The 14,646-nt window shown below is 42.1% G+C and overlaps 1 pseudogene; it reads right to left on the bottom strand.

The window, feature by feature from the left end:
- Positions 1-13,464: 13,464 nt before the first annotated feature.
- LOC149123359 (large ribosomal subunit protein eL36 pseudogene) lies at positions 13,465-13,772 on the bottom strand (annotated as a pseudogene).
- Between the last annotated feature and the right edge of the window lie 874 nt (positions 13,773-14,646).

The raw sequence follows: 14,646 nt of genomic DNA on the forward strand, positions 1-14,646 counted from the left end.
TTAAAGCTCCTTTAATGGATTCGGACACGTATGAGGCAGGGTGTTATACAACACAGTCAAACACTTTATCACCTTGTGATAATTGGAGTGGCTGAATTACAGTAACAGAGCAACTGTAGGTAATTTTCTATTTGGCCGAAGTTGTCTGACCTCCCTCAGGCCTCCAATTATCATATTTCTTCTTGGAATCAGGTTTCCCTTCAACTTAGAAGCTGCTTGCAAGCTCAAAACTATTACAGCGGACTCTAAGCTTGCACAGGGGCCATGAAGTTCTAATTTTCTCATTACACAACCTCATCTGTCAGCTATTTACTGGCGAGCCAGCCCTGTTTTTCGTTCAGGTGATAAATAGGCATGAACAGCTTAGCAAGCAGAGAGGCAAATAAACATTTGAAAATGATCAGGCCCAGAGAATCTTCTATCAGATAGTGTTATGGGTCAGAGAGAACCTAGCAAACCACGGAATGAAACATGGAGAAGAGGCTAAGCCCGACTTGCCCTCTTTCAGTCAGCATCGGGATGACAGCAAAATCCGATTTCTTCTGCTCCTCAGAGTCTCAGATGGTTCTTTAGACTGTGCTGTCAAACTCAGCAAAGTAAGTTTGTGATGCAACGAGGGTTAGCATTCATTGAGCACCTAGTAGTTGTGCTGCAGTACATGTGGGATCTACAGCATATTGACCCCATCTGAAATGAGAATAGTTTACACTATGCCCACTCACTCACTAACTCATTCTCATTAAGTGAGACTAAAACATGCCCCACATGATATAAGCACTATACCATCATCTCTGGGTATCCACGGGGCATCAGTTCAGGAACCCCACAGATACCGAACTCCACAATCACCTAAGTCCCTTAGATTAAATGGGGCAGTATTAACCTAAGAATGTAAACAGACATTGTATTGTTTAGGGAATAATGTCAAGAAAAAGTCTATACACATTTGGTACAGTCATAACCATCAGAGAGAATATGTTGGGTTTGTTGATTGAATCTTTGGGTTCAGAATGCACAGAGTTGGAGAGCCAGCTGCACAAGTGTTAGCAACCAGCTTCTATTTACTAACCTCCATTATACACACTAGAGATGCAATCATGGGTGAGCCAGATGTCATCACCGCCCTCAGGTTGTTTACAGTGCATACATGCTTCATAAAATAGCCTACAAATGTTGACCATATTGTGGTGGAATGAGGTGAAAAGGTTATATCAAGATGGCCACTGAGGTGAAAAGTTCATGCCAAGATGGCCACTGAGGTGAAAAGTTCATGTCAAGATGGCCACTGAGGTGAAAAGGTCAAGATGTTCATGTCAAGTTCATGTCAAGATGGCCACTGACAACAGAAACTGCCTGGCAACAGGCCATGATTGGATGGCTTCAGAAACCACATGACAACAGAGGAAACCACATGACAACACAGCCTGACTGACAGCAGGCCATGATTGGATGGTTTCAGAAACTGCCTGGCAACAAGAGCCTGACTGGCAACAGGCTGTGATTGGATGGCTTTGGAAACTGCCTGGCAACAGGCTGTGATTGGTTGGGGCATAGACTGCCCCTTGACTGGATTGGCTGGTCTTAACTATATAAGCTGTTGTACTAACTGAAATAAACGAGTCTGCAGGCTACTTGCCTCAAGCCCGCTTTCACCGACTCCCGGGGTCTGTGTGGTGACTCCACGCCTCTTGTCCCCACCATGCTCCTCCTCTCAGAAACGAATCCACTACAACATTGTTGAGAAATCAACTGCAACACCATATGACGTTGCAATGCAGGTAATGAAGGAAAACCACAGGCACCAATGGAAGATTAGGACCTGACCTAGTCTGATGGAGAACCAAAGGTCAGCAAGAAAAGGGTCTTTAGGTTAAGCCTTAGAAGTCAGCCAAGTAAAGAGGGAGGAGGAAGCATATTTCAGACACAGAACAGCATGAATGGAGGTCTTTTAGCAAGAAGGAGCTTGGTGTAATAAACAGGAAAGGGACAATTTGTCTAGAGCTTAATGAGGGGCAAGTAGTGGACACAAGATCATAGAGTGCCTGGCAGAGCACAGAAGTGTGAATTGTATCCTCTGTGGAATAGTCTGTCTGAATTGGCTCTGATTGACCAATCATTCAGATTCAGATGATTTCTGGTTGGATTGACCAATAGCCAATCCATCCAGAAATGTTTATTTAAAAGACTATGAAAATCACTTATGAAAAGCATAAGAAATCTCCCCCACTACCTCTATTTGAAGAGTTTGGCCAGAACATATGTTGCAGCAGAGAACTGAAGAAGGGTATTTTTGAAAAGTTTGCAGCTACAAACACTAAGACAAGGAATCTATTTCTAGATATATTCTCTTTTAAAGGAGGGAAGAGAAGGGCAGAGGGCAGTGAGAAACTAACCCTATTGATTATCTCTCAGCTGCCAGGCACTGGGATGGATATGTTATTATGTCCTGTTCTTATTATGAAGCAGCCCTACTACAGATTATCTCATTTGATAACCAAAAGTCTCAGAAATTAATTTGAGTATCTCTGCTTATTCACCCTCACATCATCAACTTTTTCAGCTATGAAAAAGAGAAAGCTGAGATTTAGAGATATTCAAAAAATTGTTCAAGCTGAGCTTAAGATGCTGATCATTGCCTTCCCATTCTCACCTTCATCCAAGATATCCTGGCCCTGTCAGCATCCTTGCTACCACACAGATAACTCCAACCACATATATCCTCAGTCAAAATTGACCACCTCTGGCCCCCTGCCCCAAGGGATCTGTCCCATAGACTAGGAGGAGGTGATCAGGGCCTCCCTACTGAAAATCTAAACTAAATGAACCAGAGTTGGGTCGATTAGGAGTTCAAACCCAAAGCAGAGCTGCACAATTCAAAGCTGAAGTTGTGGGGAGCGAAATAGCACTGGGCTTCAGAAAGCTGATCTGCAGGGAAAAGCAAGCAGCACAGAGAGGTGCAGAGACATGAGGTAGTACAGACTCACCAGAGACAGAACTGTAAACCTAGCTTTCTATACGCCAGATCTGATCCCTGGTCAGCGTTGTTGCGTAGTGGGTTGAGCCACTGCTTGCAGCATTAGCATCTCATACTGGAGAACCAGTTCAAGTGCTGGCTGCACCACTTCCGTTCAACTCCTTGTTAACATGCCTAGGAAGGCAGCAGAAGATGGCTCAAGTACTTGGACCCCTACAACCCATGTGGGAAGCCTGGAAGGAGCTCCTGGCTTTGACTTAGTCCAGCCCTGACTGATGAGGCCATTTGGGAGATGGGCCAGAAGATGGAAGATTCTCTCTCTCTCTCTCTCTCTCTCTCTCATGTACTCTGCCTTTCAAATAAATAAATAAATCTTTAAAAAAAATGAGCCACCTGAAAGAGCAATCATCATTTTGCTGTTATCTCCCACTCTTCTGGGGTTGGCTGGGCTCAGGTAGGTGACTCTCATCTAACGTCTCTCATGTGGTTGCAGTCAGGCAGTTGCTGGAGATGGAGTCAAAGGATGGCTGACCTATTTGCATGTTAATGGCCTGAACAAGAAGACACACAAAATTTGAGCTCCTGAGGCATCTGCCACTATCTCTACGTGCTCTGTTGTGAGGTCTCTCCTCCCAGGAGACCCTAGCTGTCTAGAAGTCTTCCAGGTTTCCTGCATTCCAAAAACATGTGTCTGCAGAGAGCCTCGAGGCAGGTGCTGCCTCAGCTTTTTTGACCCAGCCTAGGAAGTCATGAAGCAAGCCATTCCACTCTACCTGAACAGCCAGTTGGGAAGGTAGCTGGGAGTCAAGGAGAGATGAACCAGACTTCACCTCTCTCTTTTTAAAAATTTTTTATTTATATAAAGTGAGCAAATTTCATGTATTCCATATATACAGATACAGGAGCACAGTGATACTTCCCACCCTGCTTTCCCCCACTCTCACATTTTCTTTTAATTTTTACAATGATGTATTTTATTTATTTCATAATCATAAGATTAACCCTCCACTAAGTAAAGAATTCAACAAATAGCAAGAAGGAAAAAACTGTTCCTCAACAGTATAGACAAGGACTGGACATAGTAATCAAATCTCAAAATGTCAATGTTGCTCATATACATAATCTCTCTTTTAAAAAAAGGTTCATTTCTGTGCCAGGGGATCCCAGTTCAATCCCATCAAGGTGGCATGTACCAATGCCATCTCACTAGTCCAAGTGATCAATTTCAGTTCACAATTGATCACACTGATAGGTCTAAGAGTCAAAGGGATCACACAAACAAGACTAGTGTCTGCTAATACAAACTGATAGAATCAAAAAAGGAGAGAACGATCCATCATGGGAAGCGGGATACACAGCAGACTCATAGAATGGCAGATGTCCTAAACAGCACTCTGGCCTCAGAATCAGCCCTTAAGGCATGTGGATCCAGCTGAAGAGCCCATGACAGTATTTTAGGCATGGAAAGCCAAGACACTCTGGAAAAAAAAAAAAAAGAAGAAGCCCTAAATGAAAGATCTCTGTGAGTGAGATCCCAGTGGAAAGAACAGGGCTCCATCGAAGAAGGAGGTACCTTTCTCTGAAGGGAGGAGAGAACTTCCACTTTGACTATGACTCTGTCAGAATAAGATCGAAGTCGGCGAACTCAAAAGGCTTCCATAGCCTTGGCAGCTCATGACTAGAGCCTAGGGAGATTACTGACGCCATAAACAACAGTGTCAAATTGTTAAGTCAACAACAGGAGTCACTGTGTACTTACTTCTCATGTGGGATCTGTCCTTAATGTGTTGTCCAATGTGAAGTAATGCTATAACTAGCACTGAAACAGTATTTTACACTTTGTGTTTTTGTGTGGGTGTAAACTGATGAAATCTTTACTTAATATATACTAAATCGATCTTCTGTATATAAAGAAAATTGAAAATGAATCTTGATGTGAATGGAATGGGAGAGGGAGCGGGAGATGGGAGGGGTGTGGGTGGGAGGGAAATTATCGGGGGGGAGCCATTGTAATCCATTAACTGTACTTCGGAAATTTTATATTTACTAAAGAAAAAAAAGAAAAAAAAGAAAAAAAAAGGTTCATTTATTTATTTTGAAAGTCAAAGTAACAGAGCAAAATGGAGACATGGAGAGAGAGGATCGTCCAGCAACTGGTTCACGACAGATGGCCACAGCGGCCAGAAGGCAGAGAAGTGATTCTGGTTAGAGTTTTGGGAGACCAAAGAGGAGAGACATTCAAGAACCGGGGGCAGCCACCATGGTGAGAAGATTGCTGCACTGGTCCCAGTGCTTTGGTTGCAAAGTGACAGAAAGCTCAATTCAAACTACTGTGATGGGGAAAAGATGAAAGAAAAAATTGGGGAGAAGGCTCCTGAGGCATCTTACAGAAGCAAACGAGAATTTGGGAACATGGAGAGTTTAGGGGACTTTAGCGACCAGGTCTCAGTTTTATTCATTCTTTCATTCCTTTTTTTTTTTTTTTTTTGACAGGCAGAGTGGACAGTGAGAGAGAGAGACAGAGAGAAAGGTCTTCCTTTTGCCATTGGTTCACCCTCCAATGGCCGCTGCAGCCGGCGAGCTGCAGCGGGCGCACCACGCTGATCTGAAAGCAGGAGCCAGGTGCTTCTCCTGGTCTCCCATGGGGTGCAGGGCCCAAGCACTTGGGCCATCCTCCACTGCACTCCTGGGCCATAGCAGAGAGCTGGCCTGGAAGGGAGGCAACCAGAATCCTGTGCCCCGACCAGGACTAGAACCAGGTATGCCGGCGCCGCTAGGTGGAGGATTAGCCTATTGAGCCGCAGCGCTGGCTCATTCATTTCTCTCTCTCTCTCTCTCTCTCTCTCTCTCTCTCCAACTGGCTCTATTTAACCTCACCCTCTCTTCTATTGCAGGCAGATCCTCTCCATGGAGGAGAAAATGTTGTTTCTAGCATTCATAGATTCATGTCCTTCTAGACCCAAGAAGCAAAGACAAGAGTGACCTCTTCACTACCTCAAAGTAGAAAAGTTGATGGCTTCTTTCCACCAAGAAGTCATCATAATAACTTGGGATGGACCAGTGAAAATAAGGGGCAAAGTCTATTTTGGAAGAAATGTGCAGAGGAAAGCATGCTGCGTAAGGCAGGGAGGGTTACCGTGAAAGTCACAGTTGTGAAGGGGATAAGAAGGTTCTATGTGAGGGAGCTAACTGCTGTAGACATCCTCTCTTTGCCCCATGACTCCACCTCCACACTCTGGTGTGGGCAAACATCTCAGAATTCAATTTCCATTCCTCCTTTGCCTGATCCTGCCATCTCTGACCTAGAGTTTCCAGCAATACACAGATTTGTCACCAACCCTCAAGCCCCATCTCATGGGCTTCTGACGCTTAGTCACAGAGATCCCCTAGGTTGCCCCTATTCTTTTCACATTTCCCAAACTGGATCCCAGACTCTGCCTAAACCTTGAACACCTGCCATGCTTCAGGCTTTGCATACGCCCCTCATTTGTATTTCCTGTTTGTTCCTGAACGGATGTCCTGAACACACTCACACTTCTCTCCTCACTGCAGCTCAAAACAACCTTGACTGCCAGCCTCCAGGACTTGCTCACTGCCTGACTCTCAGCCAGTTTTTACCCTGACCCACCTCCTGACCCTGCATCTAAGCCCAGTGTGGCACTGGCTCCACCTCAGAGCAAGCTGTAAGGTTTTGTCCAGGAGGAGTGAGGGCTCTCCAGGTCTGAGGGAAACTCAAGCAAAGGTAACACCCCACCTCCCTTCCCCATCCCCAGAGCCACATCCAAGAGACTGATGAATCCATCCTCAGAGGAAACAGCCTTAACAGCCAGACACTAGGAAGGTTTCCATGTGAGGTCAACCTCCTTACCCCCTTCTCATCTTTGCTCTTCATCTTCTTGATGGCCTGGTGGATCTACCCTGAACACCTGTTTACCCAAATCTCACCCCCTTCCACTGCCACTCCTGATGCACACCCCTTTACCCTGCTCTATCTTCACATCAACTTCTACAATGCCACATATTTTTTTAACTTTTCTTTAATGAATATAAATATAAATTTCCAAAGTATGGCTTATGGATTACAATGGCTTCCCCCCCCATAACGTCCCTCCCACCCGCAACCCTCCCCTTTCCCACTCTCTCTCCCCTTCCATTCACATGAGGATTCATTTTCGATTCTCTTTATATACAGAAGATCAGTTTAGCCTACATTAAGTAAAGATTTCAACAGTTTGCTCCCACACAGAAACATAAAGTGAAAAATAATAGATGATTTTTTAAATGATGATGAAATCAGATCAGACCTATTGTCATGTTTAATCCCAGTGAGAGTCAAGTTGGGAATTGATCATTTCTCCTCCTCCTCCTCCTCCTCCTCCTTCTTCTTCTTCTTCTTCTTCTTTACAGAAGATCAGTTTAGTATACATTAAGTAAGGATTTCAACAGTTTGCACCCACATAGAAACACAAAGTGAAATATACTGTTTGAGTACTCATTATAGCATTAAGTCTCAATGTACAGCACATTAAGTACAGAGATCCTACATGAGGAGTAAGTGCACAGTGACTCCTGTTGTTGACTTTACAAATTGACACTCCTGTTTATGGCATCAGTAATCTCCCTATGCTCCAGTCATGAGTTTCCAAGGCTATGGAAGCCCCTTGAGTTCTCTGACTCTTATCTTGTTTAGACAAGGTCATAGTCAAAGTGGAGATTCTCTCCTCCCTTCAGAGAAAGGTACCTCCTTCTTTGAAGACCTGTTCTTTCCACTGGGATCTCACTCACAGAGATCTTTCATTTAGGTTTTGTTTTGTTTTGTTTTGTTTTTTTGCCTGAGTGTCTTGGCTTTCCATGCCTGAAATACTCTCATGGGCTTTTCAGCCAGATCCGAATGCCTTTAGGGCTGATTCTGAGGCCAGAGTGCTGTTTAGGACATCCGCCATTCTATGAGTCTGCTGAGTATCTCGCTTCCCATGTTGGATCGCTCTCCCCTTTATTTATTCTGTCGGTTAGTATTAGCAGGTACTAGACTTGTTTATGTGCTCCCTTTGACTCTTAGTCCTTTCATTATGATCAATTGTGAACTGAAATTGATCACTTGGAATAGTGAGATGGCATTGGTACATGCCACCTTGATGGGATTAAATTGGAGTCCCCTGGTATGTTTCTAACTCTACCATTTGGGGCAAGTCAGCCTGAGCATGTCTCAAATTATACATCTCTTCCCTCTCTTATTCCCACTCTTATGTTTAACAGGGATCACATTTCAGTTAAATTTCAACACTTAAGAATAACTGTGTATTAATTACAGAATTAAACCAGTCATATTAAGTAGAACAGACAAAAAAAACTACTAAGAGGGATAATGTATTAAGTTGTTCATTAACAGTCAGGGCTATGCTGATCAAGTCACCGTTTCTCATAGTGTCCATTTCACTTCAACAGGTTTCCTTTTTGGTGTTCAGTCAGTTGTCACCGATCAGGGAGAACATATGGTATCTGTCCCTTTGGGACTGGCTTATTTCACTCAGCATGATGTGTTCCAGATTCCTCCATTTTGTTGCAAATGACTGGATTTCGTTGTTTCTTACTGCGGTATAGTATTCTAAAGAGTACATATCCCATAATTTCTTTATCCACTCTACCGTTGATGGGCATTTAGGTTGGTTCCAGGTCTTGGCTATTGTGAATTGTGCTGCGATAAACATTAGGGTGCAGACCGCTTTTTTGTTTGCCAATTTAAATTCCTTTGGGTAAATCCCAAGGAGTGGGATGGCTGGGTCGAACGGTAGGGCTATATTCAGGTTTCTGAGGAATCTCCAGACTGACTTCCATAGTGGCTTGACCAGTTTGCATTCCCACCAACAGTGGGTTAGTGTCCCTTTTTACCCACATCCTGCCAGCATCTATTATTGGTAGATTTCTGAATGTGAGCCATTCTAACCGGGGTGAGGTGAAACCTCATTGTGGTTTTGATTTGCATTTCCCTGATTGCTAATGACCTTGAACATTTTTTCATGTGCCTGTTGGCCATTTGGATTCCCTCTTTTGAAAAATGTGTATTGAGGTCCTTGGCCCATCTCTTAAGTGGGTTGTTGGTTTTGTTTTTGTGGAGTTTCTTGATCTCTTTGTAGATTCTGGTTATTAACCCTTTATCTGTTGCATAGTTTGCAAATATTTTTTCCCATTCTGTCGGTTGCCTCTTCACTCTCCTGACTGTTTCTTTTGCAGTACAGAAACTTCTCAATTTGATTCAATCCCAGTAGTTGATTTTGGCTTTGACTGCCTGTGCCTCCCGGGTCTTTTCCAGAAACTCTTTGCCTGTGCCAATATCTTGAAGGGTTTCTCCAATGTTCTCTAGTAACTTAATGGTGTCAGGTCATAGACTTAGATCTTTAATCCATGTTGAGTGAATTTTTGTGTAAGGTGTAAGGTAGGGGTCTTGCTTCATGCTTCTGCACGTGGAAATCCAGTTTTCCCAGCACCATTTATTGAATAGACTGTTACAATGCCACATGTTGATATGCTATGTCTGTTGTTGCTAATTGTCTCCCTCCTCCTTAACTCCTGCTAGAATCTGAGTCCCATAAGAGGAGAGGTAATTAGGATAGCTACAATCAAAAAAGACAACAGAAAATAGCAAATGTTGGTGAGGGTGTGGAGAAACTGGCAGTCTTGTGCACTGTTGGTAGCGATGTCAGAAAGTATAAATGCTATGGAAAATAATATAGGGGTCCTCAAAAAATTAAAAATAGAATTATCATATGATCCAACAATTCTGCTTCTGGATCTATGTTCAAAAGAAATGAGTCTTTAAGAGATATTTGTATACCCATATTCATTGCAGCATTATTCACAATAGCCAAAAGGTGGAAGCAACTCAAGTGTTAAGCATCAGATGAATAGATAGAAAAAATGTGATAAATGCATATAACAGAGAATTATTCAGCCTTAAAAAAGGAAGAAATTCTAATATATGCTACAACATGGATGAAAATTCTGACACATGCTACAACATGGATGAATCTTGAGGATATCATGCTAAGTGCAATAAACCAATCACAAAGGACAAATATTATATGATTTCTTCATACAAGGTTCCTACAGTAGTCAAATCCATAGAGACAGAAAGTACAATGGTAGTTTTCAGCATCTAGGTAGAGGGGAAAATAGGGAGATGTTATTTAGTGGGTATAAAGTTTCAGTTTTAAAAGATAAAAAGAATTTTTGAGATTGGCTACACAATAATGTGAATGTATTTAACATCACTGAACCATACACCTAAATATGGTTAATATTGGGGTTGGCATTGTGGCACAGCAGGTTAAGCCACTATCTGCAACACTGGCATCCCATATAAGTGTCTGATCCATTCCCTGCTAATGCACCTAAGAAAGCAGTGGAAGATGGCCCAAGTCTCTGCCATCAATATGGGAGACCCAATACAGAGTTCCAGGCTCCTGGATTCAGACTGGCCTGGCCTTGGTCATTGCAGTTATTTGGGGAGTGAACCAGCAGATGGAAGATGGTTTCTCTCTCTCTCTCTCTCTCCCCTCTCTAACTCTGCCTTTCAAATAAATAAATAAAACTTTTAAAAATGGTTAATATGATAAAATTTATAATATATAAACTATACCATTGTTAAAAAAGAAAATTTTTTTAAAAGTAAGGGCATTTATCTGTTCATTACTGATGGAATACAAGTACCTACAAGAGTACCTTGAAAAAAAAAATCAGTGTTCAATAAATAAAAACCAGAAACTTCAAGTGTGTCCTCAAAGGTAGCAAGCAGATAGGACCAGACTGAAAACACAGCGTTTGGAATTCTCTCTCCAAACAGAGGGTGTGCTACCTTGGGGCAGAGTAGATAAATCTCTAAAAAGACTTGAGGGATACTGCACAGCTGGCTGATATTGAGCAGTGTAGTCTTTACCTGGTATAGGCAAGCCAAAAAAGGTTACAAATCTGAATAAGGAAGAAGTAAAAATACAGCACAGGGCTGGCATTGTGGCATAGCGGGTATAGCTGCTGCCTGCAATGCCAGCATCCCATATAGGCACCAGTTCAAGTCCCAGCTGTTCCACTTCCAATTCAGCCCTCTGCTATGGCCTGGAAAAGCAGGATAAGACAGCCCAATTCTTTGGGCCCCTGCACCCGCATGGGAGACCCAGAAGAAGCTCCTAGCTCCTGGCTTTGGATCAGCGCAGCTCTGGTTGTTCAGCCATTTAGGGAGTGAACCAGTGGATGAAAACCACTCTCTCTCTCTCTCTCTCTCTCTCTCTCTCTCCCTCTCCCTCTCCCTTTCTCTCTCTCTCTCTCTCTCCCTCCCTCCCTCCCTCCCTCCCTCCTTCCTCCCCCTCCCTCTCACCCCTGTCTCTCTATAACTTTGCCTTTCAAATAAATAAATCTTAAAAAAAATATTTTAAAAAATACAGCACAAAAATGTTTCATTCTTGGGGGAAAATGAACAAAATTTCTATCAAAAAGAAAACTTAAAAAAATTAGAAGCTTTCCTTGCATTTAAAAGAAAAAAACAATGACAAAAAATTATGACAAGGGAGATAATAGAAGTAGAGGAAATAAAATAATAAAACACAACAGGTAGATAACTTAGTTAAAAAGAAATCAAAACAGAGACAAAACAGTAAGGAAAAAGAATGGTACCTTCCAACTGGAGAAGCAATATGACTTTAAGAAGATTTTAAGGATAACTAAACTACAGATACCTGATTTCAAATATCAGTGAAAAAAGATGAACACCTAGACACAGTCTGGAAAAGTTTGTAACCCAAGAATTTTAGACCAGGAAAGTCTAAAGTTTTAAATACAGAAGCAGCAGGAAAACATTTTCAACCAAGTCTTAAAATATGCCACTAGCATTATTCTGGTATTAAAACACTTGAAAATGAATTTCAATTGATGAGACTTCATACAAAGTTGACAGACTAGCTCTGGGAAAACTGCTGCTAAAAGGACAATGGCAAGTTCTGCGACTGGCTAAAAAGGCGATATGTCTAAGGGGTAGGTGTTTGGTGTAGGATTAATACACTTCTCAGAATGCCTGCACCTCACAACTCAGAGGATTTACTGAGTTCAAAGCCCAGCTCCACTCTGGATTCCAGCTTCCTACCAATGTGCATCCTGGGAGGCAGCAGGTGATGCCTCCTGTAGTTGCGTCCCTGCCATCCACATGAGTGACCAGGAGAGAGTTCAGGGTTCCCGGCTTCAGCCTGGCCCAGCCTGAGCTGTTGCAGCATTTGCTGTATAAATCAGCAAATGGGAAATCTCAAACTCTCTCTCTCTGTTTCAGTCTCTCACTCTTTCACTGCCTTTCAAATAATTAAATAAAAATTTTAAAAAGATGTTTAAATGATATTTGCAAATCTTTTTATAAAATAATGCAAAGGACAGAATTATTCATGAGAAAAAATAATCTGATGTTAGACACAAGATTATATTAATAAAATACAAGAAACTGAGGGTAAGAAAATAAAAACATGTGCACACTATGTATAAAGGAAAAAAACAGTGAAAAATATAATTTCATAGTTGATTATAAAACTTAAGACTATCTGGGGCCGGTGCTGTGGTGCAGTGGGTTAACACCTTGGCCTGAAGTGCCAGCATCCCATATGCGTGCAGGTTCAAGACCTGGCTGCTCCACTTCTAATCCAGCTCTCTTCTATGGCCTGGGAAAGCAATACAAGATGGCCTGGGACCTTGGGCTCCTGCACCCACATGGGAGACCTGGAAGAAGCTCCTGGCTCCCGGCTTCAGATTGGCACAGCTCCAGCCATTGCAGCAAACTGAGGAGTGAACCAGCAGATGGAAGACATTCTCACTCTCTGCCTCTCCTCTCTCTGCGTAACTCTGGCTTTCAAATAAATAAATAAATCTTTTTAAAAAATTAAAACTATCAATTATAGAATGTTTTGGAAAACCTCAATAAAAAAATCACTACTCTGTTTAAAATGCATCTTCTAAAATAATATTTTAAAAATAAAAAACACGCACCAGAGCTACTTAAGCTGCTGCCTATAGCGCCAGTATCCCATATGGGTGCTGGTTTGAATCCCTGCTGCTCCCATTATGATCCAGATCCCTGCAAATGCATCTGGGAGAGCAGCAGAGGATGGTCCAAGAGCTTGGGCCTCTGCACCCACGTGGGAGATCTGGATGGGGCTTCTGGCTCCTGCCCTGACCATTGCAGCCATTTGGGTAGAGTGAACCAGTGGATGGAAGACCTCTCTCTCTCTCTCTCTGCCTCTCCTTCTCTCTGTGTGTAACTCTGACTTCCAAAAAAATAAATAAATATTTTTTAAAAAAAGAAAGAATAACCCTCCATTCTCTCACTAATGCTCATGGAGGCTAAAATACAATAAAAATCTCCTTTTTACTTTTTTTTCTTGCTTATCTTTTCTTATCTTTTCTTTTCTTTTTTTAACTCTACTAGTGAGGGCCTGGAAAGGTTTATTAGCCAAGGGAGAGGCTCAGGCCTTCTTAGTGGCTGCTTTCCTCATGATGGCCTGAAAGCTGCTCAGCCCCTCCCACTTCCTCTTGGCAGGGATGTGCATTCCTACACTTTTCTGGATGACCTTGAGGGCCTGTTTGTTGTTGGAGACCTTGAGTAGCTCCACGGTGCTGTGCTCAGATGGGGCAAAGCCCCATACCTCCCAGATCATACCCTGCAGAAACTTGGTATGTATGGTGAGCCATGGCTGTGCCTCAGCCTGGTCACGTTCTTGGTGATCTTGTGACCTTTGTTGAGGACCAAAGTCATGGGATAGCACAGAGCCATGGTTGCTGCTTTCCAATGACTATCAGGGCAGAAGAATCAAAAATCTTCTTTTTCATTAATATGTTGGATTCTTTCAATATCCCCCACTTTATCCCCCTAAATCCATTTCTAGAAATCCCATCAAAGTGATCTTTTGATCACTTTCAGCTCAAAAATATGTTCATTTTTTTCTTCTTAATTTCTGCATTGATTCCACAGTGCAAAGGGAAACCACAAAGGTACTTCAAAAAGTTTGTGCAAATTTTTAATTAAAAGATAAGTTTGTTTTGATGCAAAAAATTATAAAATCAGACATATGAGGGATCTTCAAACAATTCATGGGAAATGCATTATGAAAAGCTATGTCTGGACAGCTAAATCATGGACTACTCTAGCTTCCTCACCCTCAGAGGTGATGCCCATACAGCAAGTTGATAACTTAAGGCATATCTATATATTCCTGTCTATAGTTGATTAGAGAAAAGTTTAATACAGCTGGACTTAAAAAAAAAAAAAAGACAGCTGGATTTTTTTATAAATATTGAAATGGGCTTGGTTTTATTTTGGAAACTCTAAATGTCACCAGTTGATCACCAAAGGCAGTCATCAGCACTCAGACAGACAACGTCTTTCCTAAAACAGTCAGCAAGGAGTCCTGCATTCCTGGTGGACTCAATAAAGCCTGCTCATCAATTTACTGACTCAATAACACATTTTCCATTACTTTGTGTCATCAATTTAAAATACCTTTTATTATTTTCTTATTTAAGGCAAACAAATTTCATGTATTTCATAAATCCAGATTTAAGAACATCGTGATACTTTCCACCCTACCCTCCCTCCCACCACCAAAAAAAATTTTAAATAAATAAATACACTTCATAATAAAAAAATA

The sequence above is a fragment of the Oryctolagus cuniculus genome, chromosome 11 (genome assembly GCF_051225735.1).
Source record: "Oryctolagus cuniculus isolate XC-2025 breed Fujian yellow rabbit chromosome 11, ASM5122573v1, whole genome shotgun sequence".
NCBI classification, from domain to species: domain Eukaryota; kingdom Metazoa; phylum Chordata; class Mammalia; order Lagomorpha; family Leporidae; genus Oryctolagus; species Oryctolagus cuniculus.